General features: G+C 41.1%; 1 protein-coding gene across 2 annotated transcripts in view; it reads right to left on the reverse strand.

The window, feature by feature from the left end:
- Positions 1-22,920, reverse strand: part of FARS2 (phenylalanyl-tRNA synthetase 2, mitochondrial) — a 220,580-nt gene that overhangs the window by 178,460 nt on the left and 19,200 nt on the right. The window lies entirely within an intron of this gene.

A 22,920-nucleotide genomic window follows, 5' to 3' on the forward strand; every position in this document is an offset into this window, starting at 1 on the left:
ACGGCCCCAGCACAAACCCAGACAGATGCTAAGGTGTCTAGACATGGTCTCCCTCTCCCCCTCCTTCCTGCAGAAAGCCAGGGTAAGGCGGGAAAAGGAACAAAGGGGACAGGACCACGCGTGTCTGGTAAACAACCCTGTATCTGTGGTAAGGGCATGTGTTCTGGCCCCAGCCTGGCAGAACCCCTTCCCATTGGGTAACTATATGCTGGTTTCTCTTACCCTATTGGCCCAATCGATCTTGGGCAAGATTTATATACAGGCTGATTTCTAGTTGCCTGCGCCTTGCTTAGCCTTGCTGACGCCTTGCTCAAGCCTTGTGTGCTTGACTCTGCTTAGACCTTGTCTGGCTTGAAGTTGCCTCAAGTTGCATAGCCTCGAGTTGCCTGGGCCAGTGCCTGGGATAAAGCCATGAGCATACACACCGCAATCTACAAAACAAGCCACAAGCTTAGGAGCCGGAGCCAAATCTGCTTCCCCTTGCAAGCAGGATTTTGCTATGCCTCAATTCACCCAGGACAAAGCAAGTGCCTGTTGCAAGAACCGTTGTTAACAGCCCACTGTCTGCTGAAGCCAGACCAGCCATCGAAGACCGCGTGGCATTCCTGCTGGCAATCTGCCACACCTGGCACTTGAGCGCCCCAAAGCCTCTAATACACAGCAGCAGCACTCCCTACCTGGGTACAACCAGCTGTGAGTAATTAATTAACTGCCTCTTTGGCATAACGGTTCTTGTTGAGTCTCCCCCCCACTGTGGTCGAGCACCATTTCCCTCCTGGGAAATTCTCTTTCTGTTAGTTCCTCCCAGTTTGCATAAAATGGTTTAAATTGTTGTAGTTGCCTAAATACTGTACACTCCCATTGTAAAGATATTCTAACTGTACATCAAACCTTTTGATACATTTGGCAATTTTCATATTAATAAATTATTATTAATATATTTATTAATATTGCCATATAGTTTATAATTAAAGGAAACATTATATCCTTTCACACGCATCCAACTTGTTTAAAACAGGTTCTGTACTTCACAGGTACCCTGCTGCACTGCTTTAGTGTTCTAAGTGAATTCCAAAGCCAAAGGGTTCTGGAGCCCATCAGCCACTACTAATGCATATGCCCATTCTGAGACGCAAAATTGCTTTCAAATCTATAGCTGGGCTTTACAAATGCTAGTATAGGTTCCATTCTAACAATAAAGCATTATATTTGTTTATTATGGAATGGGAAAACAGATGCATTCAAAGTGGTGTGTCTGGGGAAAAGCATCCACTCCAAACTACAAACTGGATTCTGTTTATCTGTGAAGCAAAAAATCCAGAGCCATGTTTCCTGGGTAAAAGAATTTATAGTGAAAGTCATCTGAAAGAAATGGAACAAGAAAGGATATAAGCACAGAACAGACCACAGTCTTTACACGATAGCTTCCACCTTTATGCTAGGATTACAGCACCTGGCTAGCTTTCCACTGGGACATAGGAGAAACAAGTGTAAAAAAAACCCAAAAGCCAACCAAACAAGCTAAGATTATTTTTCATACTCTTAAGCTCTGAATATGCAAATAGAACAGACATATTGTAGAATATACAGTCATGTCCTCCCCCACCCCCCAAAAAAATATGGGGATGTTTTCATATTTGGCTTCCCTTCTTCTGGGTGACACCTGGATGTTCTCAATAGGCCTGCTTCCTGGAGTAAGTATCTGAAAAAATACGAATCACAGACTCCCAGCATGGTAGGGGTTGCAGGGGACCTCTGGAAATCATCCAGTCCAAAGCCCCTGTGCTGAAGGGTCACCCACAGCAGGTTGCCCAGGATTACAATGTCCAGGCGGGTTTGGAATCTCTGCAGAGAAGGAGACTCCACAGCCTCTCTGGGCAGTCTGGTTCAGGGCTCTGGCACCCTCAAAATAAAGAAAATACAGACAAGATTATTAAAAATTTTTAAAAGAGCAACTAGAGCTTTTATCTAGTCTTGAAACTTTTAATTTTTTTGGTTGGTTGGTTGGTTGGTTTGGTTGGTTGGGGGGAATTGGTTTGTTTGTTTGGGGTTTTTTGGGTTTGGTTGGGGGGGGGGGGGGGAGTTTGTAAAACAACTTCACCAAATTAGTTCTTGGCCATTTGTAATAATTTTCTTCCATAAATTAATTCACAGAGCAGAAACCCCTCTGACATAAACAAGGGATAGCTTTATATTTTGAAAAGAAGCTGCATTTTCCCCAAACATACATTCTCCTCCATGGAAAGGCAGCACTCATTTTCCAACAGCTGCTTGAAATGCCCAGTTCTAGTCAGAGAATGAATTCAGCCTCCCTTAAGTAAATACCACCATCTGCCCACCTATTTATTTTTTCACAAAAACTCGATTTCAAACTGATACAGAGCTGTAATGTACAAGAAACTCTCATAACTTCATCGTGATTCTCATGATGGTTCCTCCTTTCCTAAATACAGTTCCTCTGAGAATCAGACTAACTTAAAAGAATTGTAATGTTCACATAAACAGCTCTCACAATTATAACTTTATGGAGAAAAAAATTGGAATGTGACCTGTAAGTGTTGGGGGTGAGGACACAACAGGACGGGACTTTTGTTTATTTTAAGGCTGATGATCTTTAAGGGAGACTCTAACATACAGATCTCTAAGGGCTTACCTGCTGATTTTTCAGATGTTTTTTCCTGAGCAAGTGACTTAACACCCCTCACAAACTTGTACAGGAGAACTACAGATGAATTTTTATCACAGCTTTCATCCTAGCCTTATGTTCATGCTTTAAATAGTTAAATTGTATTACTATCTGCACTATTATTCTAATCTAAGGCAAAATGTGTGAGCACTAAGAAAAAAAAATATTACTGTTATGTAATGAGTTATTCAATGTCCAAGTACTGCAACCAAGGAACGAGGGAACTACCAACATGGTGTCACACAAAAGTGTGAGAACCACTGAAGTCCTTCACTCACATTCCACTGAATTCCTTCACCCACATTCTTCTTCTGCTCTCTTCTACCTTCTCCTCCAGGTTGAAAAGACCCAACTCTCACAGCCCATAGGGAAGGTGCTCCAGTTCTCTGATCATCTTCGTGGCCCTCCTCTGGACCCAATCCAGCAGTTCCATGTCCCTCTTATGCTGGAGGCAGAGGAACTGGAAGCAGTACTCCAGGTGTAGTCTTCATGAGAGTAAAGTAAAGAGGAGGAGAATCACCTCCCTCATCCTGCTGGTCACACTTTTGCTGCAGCCCAGGATATCATTGGCCTTCTGGGCTGCAAGTGCACATTGCTAGCTCATGTTGAGATTTTTGTCAGCTGACATTCCCAAGTCCTTCTCCTCAGGACTTGAGCCATTCCTATCCCAGCCTATATTTGTGCTTGGTATTGCCCTGACCCAAGTGCATGACTTTGCACTTAGCCTTGTTTAACTTCATGAGTTTGGCTTGGGCCTATCTCTCAAGCCTAAGTCCCTCTAGATGGCATCCCTTCCCCCGTGTGTCAACTGAACTACACAGCTTGGTGTCGTTTGTAAACTAGATGAGGGTGCACTCAATGCTACAGTAAATATTGCTGAGAAAGATGTTTAAAAGCACTGGTCCCAGTTGTGGTTCCCCTGAGGAACACCACTTCTCAGTGGTCTTCATTTGGACACTGAGCCACTGACAACAACTCTCTGAGCACAGCAACCCTGCCAATTCCTTATCTAGTGAGTGGCCCACCCCTCAAGACACTCCATCCCTCTACCACAGATTTTGTGGCATTTCTACAGCAGTTTCAGTAACAGACAACATTCCTTCATCCTCCCCTAGAAAACCAACCATCCCCCTTGCAGCAGCACAGAAGACAGTACACATAACAATAGCACACCTGAGTCAGGAGCTTTAAAAATGGGGAAACAGCAGACTACCCAAAATGATCATGATTTTGGAGTATATGCAAAGGGCAGTCTCATGTGGTAGGGACTGTATCACTGTAATGTTAAGGTCTAAATCCAGGTTGCTGTTATCATAGTGCAGCAAGAATTAAGGCAGCATTATCACGGCTGCAGTGGTATTTGTCACAAGTCCTCTTTACTCCACTGAGGTGTAGGAAGGAATCATAGACACAGCAAAATTCCTCTTCACACCTGCCTTGAAAATGGAGGAGAAAAGTGGGGTAGCTTAGCAGCTCACCGTGAATAGAAAACAAACACCATGCACCAGCACTGTTTTATCCACCCAGGGAAGTGGAAGAGAATGCTCCTGTTCAAGCAAACTAGAGTCCACCAGTGAAACAAACTATTTACCAGGTATCACATCTGTGAACCCAGTGCATCCTCGCTCTCACTGACCGCTTTTCTCTCTGCTTGCTGCTTTTTACTGTTTATGGCTGCAGAAACACAGATGGGCTACTGCACTCACAAACCAAAGTACATTATGGGTTTGAAACCAAAATTCTACAAAGATGAGAGTCTGTCTCCTATCCAAGAATAGCTAATTAATGCAAGGCTCTGAAGTGCCATGGAAAATGTTAGAAAAGTTGGGCTGCCACCATTTTGTGATGTGACAGCTTTTATCTACCGTATGTGTAGGGAGGGGAGTTCAACCAACATAGCATATGTTAAACCAAAAATCATAAACATATGCCAGGCTGCTAAAATTGGACATTTACCAGTCTGCTTAGCAATTTAGTCAAGCACAGAATTTTAGTTTTGAAAACTATGGAGACATACAGGAACAAATAGCATTGTATTGCCATGGCCATATTTATAAAATCACAGACTCACAGGAAACATCCAAGAGACCGCAAGAGACTGCAAAGATTATCCCATCCAACCCCTGACCCAGCACCGAAGGGTCAACACTGGACCATGCCCCTAAGTGTCACTGCATAGGATGTAACAGAAATTACTTTGCATCCAGTACTAATAATGAGCTCAGATGTTTTTTTCCAAGCTCATTTTAAAATGCAGATCATAGAATCATTAAAGCTGCAGAAGACCTTAAGGATCATCAAGTTCAACCATTAACCTAGCACTGCCAAGTCCATTGGTAAAACAAGTCCCTCGGCACCACATTGTGTTTTTTTGAACATTTAATAGGGATGGTAACTCCAATTCCTTGGAAGCCTGTTCCAATGCCTAATCAGTCCTTCAGAAAATAATTTTTTCCTAATACCCAAGCGAAACCTTCCCTGGTACAACTTGAAGCCTTTTCCTCTTGTCCTATGGGTTGTTAGTTGAGAGAAGAAACCAACACTCATCTGGCTACAACCTCCTTTCAGATAGTTGCAGGGAGTGAGAAGGTCTCTCTTCAGCCTCTTGTTCTTCAGACTAAACAACCTTAGTTTCCTCAGCCTCTCCTCACATGACATGTTCTCCAGACCCTTCATTAGCTTTGTTGCCCTTCTCTGGATCTACTCCAGCACCTCAATGTCCTTCATGAACACAGTATTTGAGGTGTGGCATCACCATTGTCCAGTACAGAACGATGATTCCAGCCCTACTCCAGCTGGCCACACTATTCCTGATACAGGCCAGGATGCGGTTGGCCTTGGCCACCTGGGCACATGCTGGCTCATGTTCACCTGCTGTCAACCAACACCTCCAGATCCTTTTCTACTGGGCAATTTCCAGCCACTCTTTCCCATGCCTGGAGTGTTCACAGGATTGTTGTGACCCAAGTGCAGGATGTTACAATTGGCATGTTGAACCTCATACAGCTGGCCTTGGACCATTGATCCAGCCTGCCTAGCTCCCTCTGTAGAGCCTGATATACTATTGCACAGCAGAACAGGTTTTTGCTTTTACTGAGCATACTGAATTTTTGTTACACACGCTTCTGAAACGGCCTGACAGGCATTTTAGAACCTGACTTTCCAAGGGCAGGACATCTTCAGATGTCTCTCATGATGGCTAACCATCCAGTGGAACAAAATATTACATGCACTAAGAAGCACAAGGCAAGATAATGTAGACTTCAAGTACCTGGCTCTTAACTTTTTCACATACTTCAAGGTCATCTAGTTAGTACATCAGCAAGTTCCAAGAAACATGCAGAATAACTTTTTTTTCTTTTTGCCATTTTTCTTAACCAAAGCAGCAATGTGTCAGAAGCTGCTTTGCTGTCTGCTTCCTTATTAGATAAGTTGTGATACATTAATCATGATGCCACCTTAAGCAGCATTTTGCAGCCTGCAATATTGAGACAGAAAATGGGAAAACATCTTTTCTGAGATAAAGCATGACCAATTTTCCTCTCAATGTTACATGCAAGACCTTCTAAACATGAAATTCAGGCTATTAACAACCATGCACCTTTTTTTCATTGATCCAGAAGATGTCTGCTGTATGAACAAAGGGCAGGATTTCATGTCCTGTCCTATATAGGTAAACACCTGAAGGCAAGACAGAAACAGACACATCAGCATCTTACATATCGAAGTTTAACATGTATGGTACCTAACAGGCTACATTTAACCTTCACCTGCAAAGCATCTGACATGCCCAAATACCCAAAGTTTCAGCCATGTCATCTATCACAGTGAAAAATTAAACTTGAGAAACAAACCCAGCCTGCCCAACACTGGAAAAACAAGATGACTTATATGGGTCATGCCAAAGGAGGTGGGTAGCATGAATCTCTCAGTTCATCCACAAACTAGGAGAAGGATTCAGCTTTACCAGCTCTCTCCTGGCAGTACTCTGATTCCCACCACCTCCTTCTGTTCTTGAGGAGAAGTGGGGGAATCCATGACTCCTCACAGATTTCAGGGTGCCCTCCTTAGGATTACCCTAGACATCATGCAGCAATTTACAAGAATTATCTACATATTAACATTGATTTAAACTTGGTTTAAACCAAGTTTAAATCAAGCCTTTCTTATCATGTTTCAACCCTAAGTGGTAGTGAGGGGTGTTATCAAATTTCTGTCACACCAAGCTCTAAAAAGTTTCGCATATTTGCTATCAGCTTGAACCAAAATAGCACCAGAGATCCACAGCTCAGACCTAGCTGCAAACTTGATCTCAACTCAGACTCTAACTCAGCTGCAGTTTTGTGCCTTGGTCTGTCTCTAAGATCAAAATAATGAAAGTCTGAACAGACAGAGCCTTTATGAGGACTATGTATATTTTAACGGCTAATCAAAAAATGAAAGACAGAGTCGTTTCTCTACGGATTTTACTTCAGGATCAGTAAGTCTCACAGACTTCATTATGGATAAAGAAGAGAAAATGTAGATGTTTGCAATGGAGACTCCAGCGCAGTCCAACACCTGCTGGTTAGAAAATATCTGATCATGCCTGTACAAAGAAGTCATCTCTAGTTTGAACTGCACCATCTTCATTTATCTGTCACAGGCTCTTGACAAAGCATTTAAGGAAAAGACTGGAAGGCTCCTAAGGAAGGAAGTACATTTCCCTGCCTGGGGCATACCACTTCTCTGAGGTTGGAAGGAACAGGGCTGAAATATTAATGAGTAAGCCATTTGCCAAGGAAATTATTCAAGAAACCTTGTCAGTCACACAAAGGGGCTAGCAATAAGATACAGAGGTTGAGCAGCACAAACCAGGCAGTTAAAAGAATGAAGAAAAAAATTTAAATCACTTTGCTTTGTTTGTCCATGCTCATAACAATTAATAATAATAGGTAATAACTTTTAAAAGGGGCTAGGAGCCACTCTAAAATATAGAATTCAAGTTTTCAAGCCTTGATTCCTCTAAGAAATTACTTCTATTGATATTGGCTAAAAAAGTGCTGTCATGACAGAAAGCTGTAATTGTTGAAAACTCAAACAATAAAAGAATTCCACAGATATGCAAAAATGAATATAAAAACACACTCTTCCTGACATTTCCTCGCAAATCATCACGAAGACAGACAAAGACAAAACTGTAACCACTGTGTCAAATCAGATGTTAAAATCTATACTCCCCCAAAAGTCCTAGGAATCTCCAAGCAGTATTTCTCCGTAAGGGAGACTTGAAAAAGAAGATTAAGCAAAGATTCAGCCAGACTCCATGTTCCTACTATTTATTCCCTATTTTATAGTTTTTCACACACTTTAATATACCTTTACAATAAGTATGTCTTTAGGGCCAGATATACTATATAGTGCTTTTTTATAATAAACTGGAAGGGTTAATAGTAAAAGCAACATTGCTAATTTTTAGTGTGAGTGGTTCTGAAAAGCACGCAGAACATCATCATAATTAAAACGTAACTAAGCCCTTTATTTCAAAAGGTGGTCCTATTGGCAGATACAGAGAACTTTTAATGTATGCTGATCTACCAACACAGCCATAGACAGTTTGCTAAACCTCAATCATGTCCAACAAAGTAACCCATAGGTTTGATCACCACTGACACCAGTTGGACATACTGGCACACTGACAAACCAGTGTTGTATAGCAGCACGCAGACTTCCACGAAGCAGCACTCTGCTCTTAGATAGGATATCTCCATACAGGATCTCAAAGTGCTTTTCAGCCATTACCCAATTAAGCTCTACAATATACCCATGGGAGAAGAACTGCATTATTTATGCCCATTAGCACAGCAGCTCCAAGTTCAGAAGTGCTGTACTTCAACATCTTGGCTTTCACTTACTGTTTCTTTCCAAATTCTCCTGATTATATTTCCATTTTTCCCCCCTCCATGTTCAGATTTTTTTTTTTTCTCTTTGCAAACAACTAGCTTGCCAAAAATCATGTTAGGAACCATGCCAAACAATGCAGAAATATTGAGCTATCACCACTGAAATATCCTTCTCCCTGAACACGTCGAGTTTGAACACTCAAATGTACATTCCTCGAGCAAGGAGTACAGTTATTGTTCGGTTTGCATTGTGCCTCGGGGTTGCCGTAATTATGTACTCTCTCTGATCAAGAGAGGTTGTCTGGAGAGGCAGAAGATATTTAGAGGAGATGGGAAGGCGAACAAATGAAGTGCTGCTGAGGCAAACAAGGATACAAAGGAATAAACTAGGTGAAATAGCATGGGCCAGACTGCAGCCACTGTACCTGCTCCATGGCAGGGTTGGTCTGCAAACTAGCACCACATTCACAGGTCACCTTCCTTTACTAACATTTTACCTCCCACCACCATGTTTACCAGAACCAAAGGCAGAATTTGCTTGATGAGCAAATTACATGCTTGTTAGGGGCCTCTTTTGTGGAAGTTTAGCCTTACACCTAACACCACTACTGCTCTTGTCTCAGATGATGCAAAACTTAATCATGTCTGCCTGCCTGTCCAACTGGGATGAAAGAGCATTACATGGAGGGTTGTCTCTTCTCTATTGGTTCTGAGAATTGAAGGAGTCATCTGAGATACAGGCAAGCACAGTACACAGAGATCCAAGGCAGGAAATAAAGGTAAGAATTCTTTAATCCTATTTACATTGAAAACTTAGTCAAGAACACACCATCAGCCTTAGAAATTAGTTTTGCTGGGGCCAAAACACTTGGGTGCTGTGTGTGGTCAGCAGTGACAAATACTACATATCAGTGCTAAATAATTCTAAATTACCATTTTTATCATGACCAGAGGAGAGATTTAAAAGAAAGAATTCTTTTAAAGAATCCTATAAAAGGATGGTTTGAAACTGAATCCTAACAGAATAGAAAAGTGTGAGATGCAGACCCTGTAGTGCAGGAAGGTAGGAAATGGTGACTTGCTGAGGCCACAATCAACTACACAGGACCTGAGAAGGTAGCAATTAACTAAAAGTGAAAGGTATGGGCACAATCTCTGTTCTCTGAATATGCAAAACCCCACAGACTGTGGAGTTTGAGTTGCTACAAAAGGTGAGTAAGGGCAATCAGGTCTCACTCAGCAAAGGAAAACATAACAAGCATCTACACAACATCAACGTGGAACAGTCACAGATCTGTAACATGTACTAAGCTTTTTTTTTTCCAGTATGAACCTTTCATCTTAAATTCCTGGAGTTCCAGGGACCACTGCCAGACCTATTAAATAAAAATGAAGGTTTACACTTGTTTTATTCTCTAAACCTGCTAATTTCAAAGTTACAATTTCTCACATTAAGCTATGATGTAACCAATAAAGTGATTAATACTGAAAAAGTATAATTAATCACTGGAAAAGTATACTGAAAAAAGTGATTAATAAAGAATTACAGGAAATCTGTCCAGCTTGTTACATGATGTAACAAAATCTGGTGTAACATGGCCTTAGTTTCTAGACAATATTAAAACATGAATATTGGACTTTACTCTTGAGGCTGAGTATACAGCATCATATTCATCATGCCTGGCAAATCTGATTCATCTCCAAATCTTCTGAATGCCCAAATGTGAGCTGGCAATTTATTCAGATTCATGTAAGTCAAACTGGGAAGATTTATAAGCATCACTGTAAACATTCAGCATCTGTAGGTATAAAATAAACCTTCATGTGGTAATTTCATATTTCTAAGTTACAACTAAATGTTTCCAGTTGTTCAGGCGTTCCTTTTACCATCCTGCTCCAGCTACTCTGAGAAGTGTGCTCAGCTGGATGATCATAGAATCATTTTGGTTGGAAAAGAGTTTTAAGATCATCAAGTCCAACCATTAACTAACTCTATCAAATCTGGTGTTAAATGATATCCCTCAGTACCCCATCTCTACATTTTTTAACTACCTCCAGGGATAGGGACTCAATCACCTTCCTAGGGAGCCTGTTCCATTGTGTGATAATCTTTCAGTGGAGAAGTTTCTTCTTATGTTCAACCTAAACTTCATTTGGTGCTACTTGATGTCATTTCCTCCTGTCCCATCACTTCTTACAAGGGAGAAGAGACTGACCTCCACCCCACTACAATCTCCTTTCAGGGAGCTGTAAAGAGCAGTGCTGCAGATACTGCTCTGCTCTTCCACCACACAAGAGCCCAACTGTTTCGGAGTCCATTCTCAGCTAAAGCAGACTGAACATCACCTGCTGCTTCACAAAAAATTACTCATACAAAGCTAAAAACATTCTTCCAGTGCATAACATAAGAAGTGAAAATTATTCCCTAAATTACCACATCCTTTATCATTCAGCTGAAATTATTTGGTATTGTTTTGTTGTTGCTATTTGAGGGAGAGGGGATGTTGGCATTTGTTATTTGGGGGGGATTATTATCTTATTTTCTTCCACCCCACCATGAAAAGCTCCAGGCCCAGCTGCTACCTTTTTTATTTGTTTTGACATGGTAAAGTATTTGTTGGGAAATATGTCCTTAAAATCCATCAGGTGACGAAGCCAAGGACAAAGAATCTCAAGATGAAATTTTTTCAACTCCTGAAGTTAAAGCTGCTATCCTAGACCTTTACATTTAATTTTCTGCCATTCCAACACAGGCATTGGCACCTAGGCTGAAAACTCTCCTTCTCCAATTCTTCATTCTGTCATCTGCTGGGAGGCAGAGTAGAATAATTAGATTGGCTCAAAGAGTTGCCAGTTGCTTTCAATGTGTAGTTCATTCCTTGACAGTATAGAGAGAAGTCTTGCTAGATAAGGATCAATAGACAAGATAGGAATGTTTACATTTTCTTCAACAAAGCAAAAGAGCAATGCTGTGAAAAATAAACTTTTTTTCAAGGCAAGTGATTAGGAAAAATGTTCAGTGAGTTTACTGCATGGCAAAGTTTATGAGAGGTGTGAAGAATAGAATTTAAGCAGAAGGATATTGAAGTCTGACTTTTCAATTCTCATTTACTTCTTACTACAGAGCTACCAAGAAACACAGCTGGAAGGAAAAGAACGTCATCAAGGCATGATCTTAACATTTCAACATCAGTTAGAGGAAAAATTACATGCAGTGAAGGGACCTTCAATCACAACTCACGTTTGAAATCCACTTTTACAAACAGTACTGCTGTTCATAATTGCAGGAAACTACCAAATCCTGTGTACAGGCAGACAGAAAGAATGAAAAAAATTAATAACAAAAGAAAACTCTTGCTTCCAGGCTGATACTATTTAATTAAGAGACAAGCAAGGGAAAGGTAGTTTCCTGCATTATCACTGGAAGTGTAGAATAGAATAGAATAAATAGAATAGAATAGAATAGAATAGACCAAGTTGGAAGGGACCTTCAAAATCATCACATCCAACCTATCATCCAACACCACCTAATCAACTAAACCATGCAACCAAGCACCCTATCAAGTCTTCTCCTGAACACCTCCAATGATGGTGACTCCACCACCTCCCCGGGCAGCCCATTCCAATGGGCAATCACTCTCTCTATGTAGAACTTCTTCCTAACCTCCAGCCTAAACCTCCCCTGGTGCAGCTTGAGACTGTGTCCTCTTGTTCTGGTGCTGGTAGACCTGTTGTGGGCATTTCTTCTTTAGCATGACATGAGTTTAAAGTAAAATAACTATAAAGCACTTAAGACTTTCTTTCCTTGAAGTCTTAAAGCCAGATTCATCTCACAAAGTAGCAAACCAAGGAAAGCTCTTTTACTGTCTCTTTTACACTTTGAAATTACTTCTCTGCTTGAACATTTAGTTTGACACCATGTGGAATGGTTAAAGTAAAATGGTTCCTCAGAAAAAGAACTAAATTTCAGTGGTCTTTTAACCTGATGAAGTTTTTTGTTGCAGTTTTGCCAAGTTTGCTGTAAATTGAGAGAGAAATTATAGAAAAAAATACCTCCTGTTGTACCAGAAGATGACCGTCAAACTTCAGGCTGAAATTCAGCACTCTGCAAAAGGATGGCACCCAACTCATTGCCAGGTAAGCCTTATAAAGAGGACTATAAAATCCTGTACAGCTCTGATGCCTGAATCCTGCACTAGATGCAGCTCACAGAGGAGGAATTTGAAGCTTAAGGCCTGAACTCCTATCCGTTTATTGAGAACTTTAGACCGTGGCCTTCTGGCAAACCAGGTACACTAAAAAGAATTTTAAGTAACATTACATGGCTGTATGAATGTCCTGCATTCAACTGTTCAAATAATTACCACATTATTCTTCACCCTAATGACAGCCACGCTTCATCCAGTTTAAGTTCCACAAGCACCAAATTTAGCGCAGTCGGTACATCTGTCATGCTAATTTCTACCATCTCTCTCAAAAATCACACATTTATTATTAGCAATCTGTGGGCAATTAGTGTAATTATCAGCAGGCTGGAATTCATCAGTGTTTGTTTCAATTCCACAGACAAACAAGACATAACCACTACAACACTACAGTAAGAATACTGATGACTTTATATTTAGCTATAGTCATACTGCTGTCTTTGGCCCTCCCTCTTAAAAAAAAAAATAATCCCCAAACCAACCAAACAAAAAACCCCAAGAAACCCCAAAAAACAACCAACCAAAAAAATCAAGAAAGAGATCTAACCATCCAACTATCAATAAACGTGTTAAAAAAAGCACAAGCAAGCACCTCCACATTCTTTTTTTGTGCTACGAGATGATTCCTCAACAATAAAGCCTTCTTTGCACTAGTCCTATTTCTTATGCACCATCAGGTCATTAAACATTTGAACTTCTGTTCTATCCCACTGAGAAACAGTAAGGAGGCCAGCAAAGAGTACACCTGTCTAAGACATGTGCCACCAGGTTCTCCAGCAGGATGCTGTGGGAGACAATGTCAAATGCTTTACTGAAGTCCAGGTATACAACATCCACAGCCTTTCTCTCTTCTACTAAGTTGGTCACCTGAATCATAGAAGGAGATCAGGTTGATCAAACAGGACTTGTTCCAGCCACCACATCACCCACCAGTCCTTTCCTGTTAGTAAACAGTAGGTCTACACAGGGTACTTTTCCCTGGTGGGCTCACTTACCAGCTGAGTCAGGAAGTTATTTTCCACACACTCCAGGAACCTCCTGGACTGTTTCCTCTCTGCTATGCTGTATTTCCAGCAGATGGAGAGTAAGTTCAAGCCCCCCAGGACAACAAGGGCTGTCAGTTTTGAGACTTCTGCCAGCTGCCTGTAGAACACTTCATCAACCTCTTCATCCTGGTTGGGTAGTCTACAACAGACTCCCAACAGTATATTTGCCTTGTTGGCCTTCCCCTTCATCCTTACCCATAAGCATTCAACCATATCATCACATTCATTGAGCTCCACACAATCAAAACTCTCCCTTAACATACCAAGCCACCGCATTACCTCTCCTTCCCTGCCTGTCTCTTCTGAAGAGCTTACAGACATCCACTGCAGCTCTGCATCCATGAATGTCATCCCAACATGTGTTTCTATGACAGCAACTATGCCATTGCTGTCCTGCTGCACCAACAGCTTCCTGATCCTCTGGTTTGTTGCCCAAGCTGCATGCGTCAGTATAGATGCGCTTGAACTGGGCTATCAGTCTCACCCCCAACACTGTCATGTCACTCTTAGGCTCAACTCTAGTGAGCCTGGTTCTATCTCCTTCCCCCTTTGCACCTAGTTCAAAGCGTGTTCAGTGACCCCTGCCAACTCATGCACGAGGATCCTTTTCCACTTTTGGGACAGATATATTTTAGCTGTTGCCAGCAGACCCAGTCTGTATAAACTTCCCCATGATCAAAACTCCCAACATTCCACAAGCCTCTGAGCCTCAGAGGGGGTTTTCCTCCCTCTTTCAGTATTCTTCTCTGCCTCTTGAAGGACTGATAAGAACACCACCAGTGCATCTGAGCCTTCAACCAATTGCACCAATGCCTTGAAGTCCTTTTTAATTGCTTTTGGACTCCATAACCAATAGTGGGTAATAATCATTAGATTAGTGAATGAAGGCACAATTTGCTAATTATGACTCCCAAAAATTGTTAGTATCTCACTATCAAAAAAGGAAAAGGTGCATGTGCTGAGTGAGTTTTCACGAGAGGCTGAACTTGGTCTAGTTCCAGGGAGTGTTTTCATTGGCCACGTGGCTGCCTATGTAAGCAGAGGACATGCTTACATCTGCCAATCATCAGGAGCCAACACTGAACTTTCCACAGAATCTCAGCACGGCAGGGGTTGGAAAAGACTTCTGGAGATCATCTAGTCCAACTGCCCTGCTAAAGCAGCATCCATCCAGAGCAGGTTGCCCAGCATTGTGATGTCCAGATGCACTTCAAATCTCTTCAGAGAAGAAGACTCCACAAGATCTCTGGGCAGCCTGCTCCATGGATCTGGCACCCTCACATGACAGCTGCTCTATTCCATATTCAGATGGAAATTTCTGGGTTCCAGTTTGTGCCCATTGCCCCTTGTCCTGTCAGTAGGCACCACTGAAAAAAGTCTGGTCCCATCCTCTTGTCTCTCACCCTTCAGAAACACTAATGCTGTGCCAAGTAATAGCGCTGGGACTCTGTGCTGTCATGCTAGGAAGTGGTCAGAAAAAGAACAATTCAGCAGGGGCAACTGCAAAGTTCTGCTTTGGCAGATAGTCATCCAGTTCCTACAGCACAGCAAAGAAGCAGTGAGATGACAGCTTCTTCAGGAGAGGACCAGGAGTTAGAATAGACCACGAGCTGAATAGAACTTCAAATGTGATTTTAAAAAAGAATAAACCACCACAGAGGAATATGAACAGGAATGTATATGTTCTATAAAATAGGAACTGCTCACATCCTTCTGTTTAGCAGGGAGGAATACAAGAGTCAAATTTCTGGCATAATATTTATAAAAAAATGTGAAGGAATTGGAAAGAGTCCAAAGATAGTAAGAGAAATTACCATGAGTCTCAAAGGAGGAACTCTGTAGAAAGATGGAAAATACTGTTTAGACTGGAGAGGAAAAAAATTACAGACATTTTCATCATCAGATCAGAAAGCAAGCTGCACTCCCTGTAACATCTTCTCTCACATGTACCCTGGCTAGGACAAGCAGCAAAACAGCAAAACCAAAGTTAAAAAATCAGGATCAATTATTAGGAGAAGCCTTTCTACAAGTAGAGTGACATAGTGTAAGAGAGGGCTTGTGAGGTGTTCCTATTCATGAAAATTACTTTAAACAGTTGTGCTAAAAAAAACCCCAACACAACCACGTAGTTATAAAATTCAACCTGCACTGGGGGCCAAAGTACAGATTAGTCAGGATCTCAAGCTCTTTCCAGTTCTGTTTTGGTTTATGTTATAATTTCTATGATCACCATTACAATTTTTTTTAATGAAGATAGGAGGAGGTTATCCCAGTCTTTCTTTCAGTAGCAATTTTAATGGTGCTTACAGCTATATGCTAGTTGCATTGCTGAAAGCTTAGCAGGTGATGTATTTGCTATAGGCAGTGCCATATTTTATCCATCTCAGCATCTATTTAGCATGTGCTTTAACATTCTAGACTATGGCAGGTGATATATAAAAAGCAACATTTTCCATATTTTATTTCCCTAGTTGGCATTCCCACTTTCAGATTAACTGGCAAGAGTACAAATATTCACAGGAATGTTAGAAAGGGAGGTTGGAAAGCACACTGACCGCCACAGTTAGCTGTGTGCTCTCACTAAACAAAACACAAAAATGTTCCTCTCCTATTACAACAAAATCCCTCAGCATTTTTGTCTACAGAAGGCAATACAATGGTAGACAAACTCTGTGGTCATTCAAGCAGACGTTTCCTGCTAATTGTCTGCTGCAACAATGGTACCTGATTTAATTGAAATGTGATGTGGTTGCATTTCAATTAGTCTCTTCATCCTGTTCAGTGGCAGAGGATAGGCAGAAAAATCCATTTTTATTAGACTTTTCCATTCACAGATTCATCCTACTCATGTTTTAAGATTTCACAGAACCACAAAATCACAGATTGCTGTGGGTTAGAAGGGACCTCTGGAGACCACCTAGTCCAATCCCTCCAACTAAAACAGTCAGACACAGCAGGTTGCCAGGATTGCAATGTCCAGATGAGTTTGGAATCTCTCCAGAGAAGGAGACTCCATGACATCTCTAGGCATCCTACTCCCTCACGGCAAGGAAGTTTATCCTCATGTTCAGATGGACCCCCCTGGGTTTCACTTTGTGTCCACTACTTCTCATCCTGTCACTGGTGACCACTGAAAAGAGTCTGGTCTCTATAGATACAAACTCCAAATTAAATTAATGGAAAGATACCAGAAATATCTCATTGATATTTGTCAGGCAGGTTCCTAAATGGTCAGGAAAGAACAAGTAGCCAAAAAAAAAAAAAAGAAGGAAAAAAAAAAAGTCTCTTAAAAGTCTCTTGCCTCTCCAAAAAGGCTTTCATTCAAAGTCATTGTTCTCAGCAGCAGGTCTACTCCAGCCAGAATAAATCCGTCCTGTGTTGCTCTGCTTCTAGCAAGTGTTAAGACTCAAACACAGGTCTCCAAAGGGGATGTTTTCTGGGTAGTCCTGAACACAAAGTATGGATTTAATGCCTTTTCAGGACAGAGCCTTTATTTGGGACCAAAAAAATAGCAAGCAGAACATGGAAATCACTGACAGTTCAAACATATTAACAGCAAGATGTCACCCAGTCCCACAAGACATCACACTGAAATACATTCTGCATAGAAAAAAATGGATACGATTTTCTTGTAAGGAAAGGGTGGGACATTGTGCACAGCATGCTAACCACAGCCTTAGCTCAACAGAAATGTGCTGTCTCCAGAGATCTTAAGAGTCCCATGAAGCTTTCCACCTAATGCAACAAGTAAAACTCCTGTCTGTGTTTCTCCCTACTCTTAAGACCAATCTACTGCCAGTTTTTGGAGTCCAGGCTTCAGGCATCAGGCCTTACCCCCCAACCCTGTCCCTGAGCAAAGTGGTTCACAGGATCACAGGATGTCAAGGGTTGGAAGGAACCTCCGAAGATCATTGAGTCCAATCCCCCTGCCAGAGCAAGACCATAGAAGCTAGCACAGGTTGCACAGGAATGCATCCAGATGGGTCTTGAAATGCGCCAGAGAAGGAGACTCTGCAACCTCTCTGGGGAGCCTCTTCCAGTGCTCTATGAGCCTCAGGTATACAGTGTCTAGTCCATCCAAAGGGAACACTGAACAGGAATTAGGGGGGTATATAGACTGAAGGAGTGTGTTCCCATCCACACTTAATCCTGCTCTGAGTAACACATACACTAGTTCCATTTTTAAACTCTACCGGTGTTCAGCTGGCTCAAATGAATTGAGAAATGATCCACAAAATCAACCTGAAAGCTGAGAGGCAGGGAAAATAGAAGCATTGACAAAGTCCCTGATATTCTTACAATAATTTCACACCCAAATACAGATCTGAAGGCAATTTCCAGTAAGAACTCCCATCTGCCTTACGTCACATGAGTTTATGAAAGCCCCATTCACCCACCTTTCTGGGCCACCATTATTCTACAGTGTACATAAACTATGACTCTTAGAAACCAATTAAGCTTATTGTATTTCCAAATCCTCCTAGATGTTTAAACTACCTGAAATAACTTTCATCCCACACAGGTATAAATAGTTTCATCATATGACATAAATATCCTGTCCAGGCAGCCATTCCTCACTGGTTTTGACACAAAAATTAAGGTTTGCCTCTTGCAGAACTGTTCTGACTTCTGGAGCAGTATGGGCAACATTTGGTTATAAATCATGAACCTGTTTTTAAAATTTCTTGTTTTTCATATGGGGAAAAGGTGGATTATCACCTTTCATCCACTACAGAGCAGATATTTTTATTTCCTATAAAGTTTCAAGGTACTAAATCTTAGAAGCACTTTGTTTAGATACTGACTTTTACTACAAGTAATTCTCACTGGTTTCTTATATGTGTATTCAAAATCTTCCTTTCCCAGTTATATACAGCAATGAAATAACTAAAGAGTAGGTTTACAGATGAGGGAAATGAAAACTACCTACAATAAAAATGTAAACCTCTCTAAACTGTGAGTAAATAAACTCCTTTTCTGTAAAACATTTTTGGTGTGCCGTATATCAAACACAGAGCTGAATGTAGAGCATAAACATTTTACTGGTATGATCTTAACATTACCCCTTGTGGCATGCAAGCCCCAACAGTTGTGATGCTACCACAAACTACTGATCAGAAATGATGGCAAATGATGGCAAATCTTTTACACCTTGCAATGTAAGGTATGACTAAAATCTTAAGTGTCTTACTTCCATTGATTATAAAATTAATAAAAATGCACAGACACTCAGAGATATTTGCATTAAACTTTAATACTGCCCAACATATATAATGCTGGGACATTTATTCATATGTTACTCAAGGTCTCAAATCTCCCTGAATTTCCACTTGATAACCAACTACTCCCTCCTTCCCCTGCCAAATATACCTTCACATCAGCTTAGACCTGGATTCATTATTCACTCTTTCCATTAAAATCATAAACTCATGCAGCATCTCAATGCACACAGCTGGTCTCTTTAAATATCTGCACTTGTGGTGGTTCAAGCCTTAACTGGGAGTTAAGAGCTCAGATGGGGGCAAGGCTGAGAATCTCTCCCCCATTCCCCCCTCCTCCTTCCCAACAGAGAGGGGGAAAAGGAAGGAGCAAATCCACCAAACAATAATTTGGAATCGGCTTGGAAGTAGAGAGGTAAAGAGTTTTCTTTAAACAAGATGTGTATATATATATACACACAACAATAACAGGTAAGGTTCACAAGGGCAAGGAACAAGGATGGATGGGAGTGGGACAAAGAAGAATAATACAAAACCAGTCTCCCTCTGAAGAGGCTCGGAGGCAGCAGGGAGAAGGACCAGGCCTGACCACATGGCAGAGGAGCAGGAAAGCAGCTGCAGTAGCTCTAATCCAGGAGAGGCAGAAGCCAAAAGGAGGGCTAATAGCTGCAATGCCCTGCTTTTTATACCCTAGCTGGGCAGGGAGAGGGGAGTGGAACAGACTCAGCTTCCCAGGGGGAAAATGCCCTGCAGGGAGGGCAAAGCACTGGCAAGCTCTCCCCCCTTTGTTTTCAGAATGGGCATTAACCCACGACAGCACTTTATTTCATCTTAAATTTACCAGAATACAGAAACCAGGCTTTGCTGGTTAGTAACATAAGTAAATTTTCAGCTATCTCTTCGAAGATACTTCAGGATGTGAGCTGTCAGCACTTTCACAATTCTGTTATATTAACCTTTCAGACACTGCACATTCTGAAGTCGATTTATAGAGTCATACATTTACACTTAATTCCATTATTCTTTTTACACTTAATTCCATTATTCTTTGTCTGACCCTATGCACCCCAGGCCTGATTCCCTGTCAGAATAAGGCGATAGAAGAGCACTAAAGGCCATCATGTTGCAGAAGTCATAGAAACCATTTTCTTCAGTCATTACCAATTCGTCCTGACAGCCGACTCATCTTGGAGTTTTGACTGAACACATACCTCACAGGAAACAGATCTGAATCTGTTTCAGCACTGGTTTGAATTTCAGAGGGTGTGAAATTTGAGGTAGTCTACATTTGCTCCTGTTCTAATGGGAAGAAATCTTCAGGCATGAGTCCCTCAGACTTCAAAGTGGAGAGCTTCTGGCCCAGGCATCACAGACCCAAATAATATAAAGGTCTCTCCTTGCTTAAGAACAACAGACAAGGCAGAATTAAAATAAAAATCATTCTGAGTCAGGTTAAGACATTTATATTTGTTTCTTCAGTTAGACCAATTTATTATTATCATTGGCATGGCAGAAGCCTGAATGGGACCTTGGGCTGAAACCTGAACAATATTCTAACTCTGCACATACATACACTGTGAGTACTGGGTTCAGTTTTGGACCCCTCATTACAGTAAGGACATTGATGTGCTGGAGTGGGTCAATAACAGCAATGAAGCTGGTGAAGGGTCTGGAGAACAGGTTTTCTGAGGAGCAACTGAGGGAACTGGGGTTGTGCAGCCTGGAGAAAAGGAGGCTGAGGTGAGACCACCTTGCTCTCTACAACTACCTGAAAGGAGGACGGAGTAAGGTGAGGGTTGGTCTCTTCTCCCAGATAACAAGTGATATCACATGAGGTAACAGCCTCACATTGTGCCAGGGGAGGTTTAGGTTGGACATTAGAAGAAACTTCTTCACTGAAAGGGCTCTCAAACACAGGAACAGGCTCCCCAGGGAGGCAGTTGAATCCCTGTCCCTGGAAGTGTTTAAAGACACAGAGATGTAGTGCTGAGGGACATGGTTTAGCACCAGTATTCCTAAAGTTAAATAATAGTGAGACTGAATGATTTTGAAGGTCTTTTCCAACCAAATTAATTCTATGATTCTACAGTCCTCATCTCATACAACCCACAATCAAATACAAAGAAGCAAAACTAACAATCATATTACATGGAAATATTCTTCCTATTTTTTCTTCTGTCAAAATGTGTAAGGTCTGAAAGAAATTTTATGTACTCAGTTCTTAAATCCATTAACAAAGCAAAGCTGTACAAGGAACAAAGCTGGGGGACATAAACTTTCTGCATAGTAAAACAAGGACCTGCTAACGCCTGGAAATACTTAATTATGGTAATAAACCATAGACCAGAATAACTCTCAAATCCCATGGAAGATAATACAAACATCTTTTTGCCACTTCAAAAAATCATATGTCACCACACTGCATGCAGAATTTCTCCAGAAGAAAATCATAACAAACCTTTCAGTCCAAAACCACCTGCATCTTTCCTCATCAAGACAATATCCATTAATTGTAAAAGCTAGAAGAGCATGACATCCAGAAACAATTTGCTCCTTTCAGTAATGATACTGCCTTTGCTTAGTCTGTTCCACTCACTTTTAATGTGGAATGTTTGTAAGGGAAAATGTGCATAATGTTAGGTTTCTGTATTTTGTATTGAATTCCAATTTCTGTTGTGCAACTGTACGTGTCCCAAATCAAAACTAACCACTAGCTAGGACACAGGAGACGTATCAATTATTACATTGTAAAATAAGACAGTGTAAATATGAAGATCCTGGGTGTGTTTGTGTTAGGTTTACAGTTGCTTAGAAGTAGAAAACCAGTGCTTACTTTAGTATAAAGGACTATCTACTAAACAACTTGTTACACTTTTTGCCTGGGAAGCAAAGAAGGGCAACACAAAATGTACAAAAGCTTCCCTACTCCCTTAAAAGAATCCACTTTTAACTACGATTTAAATCAAATCAGCTCGACTTATGTCCTGGTTTGCTCTCACTGATCTCTAAGCTTTCCCTTCTATGATCAGAATGAACTTTGCTGAGTTTCATATGAATGCATAGTAGAGAGCTACTGGCTCACACACATGATTACTCATGTGCATCAAAGGAAGGCCTTATGAGTGCTTTCCCTAACAATCTCCTTGTCACAATCCCAGGAAAACTGATTATTCTCTAAAGATGGCAGGCTGAAATTGAGAGTTTCCACTCTCAATTAACCTGGGCTGGCTCCAGCTAATGAAGTGGAAGGGAGAAAAAAAAAATAACAAGGTATCTTATACTATTTTTAGCATACAACCTTCTTTATATTCAGTACAAATTACACCTGCTTTCAACTGTAAGGTGAAGATTTGAGTAACATACAGTAAAGTTCACTTCACTAAACAGTATTGTTTTATTTGCAGCATCTAAATTAAAAGTGTCTTTACTAAAATAATAGGCAAGTTACATCAGGAAAACAGAGTGCCATTTAAATGTCTTCTCGAGTTAAGTTTAGCTGAAAACAAGTGGGAGAAAACATGTCAGTTCTATCTTTGAGAAGGCCAGGAAGCAGGATCTGGGAAACTATAGGCCAGTCAGTCTTACCTCAATCCCTGGGAAGGTGGTGGAGCAATTAATTCTAGAAATCACTTCCAAAACATGTAAAGGTGATTAGGAGTCATCTGTGTGGATTTATGAAGGGGAAATTACATCTGATCCACCTGTTAGCTTTCTATGAAGAGATTATTAGCTTGGCAGATGAGGAGAGCCTTTAGAAAGGCTTTCAGCATTGTCTCCCATAACATCTTCATAAACAATCCATTTTCAATCTATTTTGGTTTCCATTTCCTTAAATACACGGTTAGCATTAAGCCTGTGCAACAAGAGCATATTTAACATGTT

This window comes from Dryobates pubescens, chromosome 9, assembly GCF_014839835.1.
Source record: "Dryobates pubescens isolate bDryPub1 chromosome 9, bDryPub1.pri, whole genome shotgun sequence".
NCBI classification, from domain to species: Eukaryota; Metazoa; Chordata; class Aves; order Piciformes; family Picidae; genus Dryobates; species Dryobates pubescens.